Below are 589 nucleotides of genomic sequence, written 5' to 3'. Positions count from 1 at the left end.
CTGCTTTACTGTTTAACCAAATGAGGGCAAAATTCTATCACTACTTTTTTAATTCCTGGAATCTCCTCTCTTTTTTTTTTTCGAGACAGGGTTTCTCTGTGTCTCCCTGGCTGTCCTGGAACTCACTTTTTAGACCAGGCTGGCCTCGAACTCTGAAATCCACCTGCCTCTGCCTCCCAAGTGCTGGGATCAAAGGCATGAGCCACCACACCCGGCAACATTCCCTCTTGATCCTTTTAAATCTTCTTTATATTTGTTGGGTTGATTTGGGGTTTTGGTTTGTTTGTTTAATCTTTCCTGTGTTTTTACTTTTTCTTTAATAATATTTAATAATATTTGATAACATTACCTGAAACACTCAGGTTTCTACATGTGTATGTGTAATGTGTGCACATGTGTGTGCCCACATGTGTTAAGCACACATGTGTGCACAAGCATACAGAAGCTAAAGGTGTTTTTTTCTAGTATTCACCATCCTAAATAATGAAGCATGGTCTCTGTCTTAGTCAGGGTTTCTATTCCTGCACAAACATCATGACCAAGAAGCAAGTTGGGGAGGAAAGGGTTTATTCGGCTTACACTTCCATGC

The sequence above is a fragment of the Mus caroli genome, chromosome 1 (genome assembly GCF_900094665.2).
Source record: "Mus caroli chromosome 1, CAROLI_EIJ_v1.1, whole genome shotgun sequence".
Lineage (NCBI taxonomy): Eukaryota > Metazoa > Chordata > Mammalia > Rodentia > Muridae > Mus > Mus caroli.
This window is presented reverse-complemented; position numbering follows the sequence as displayed.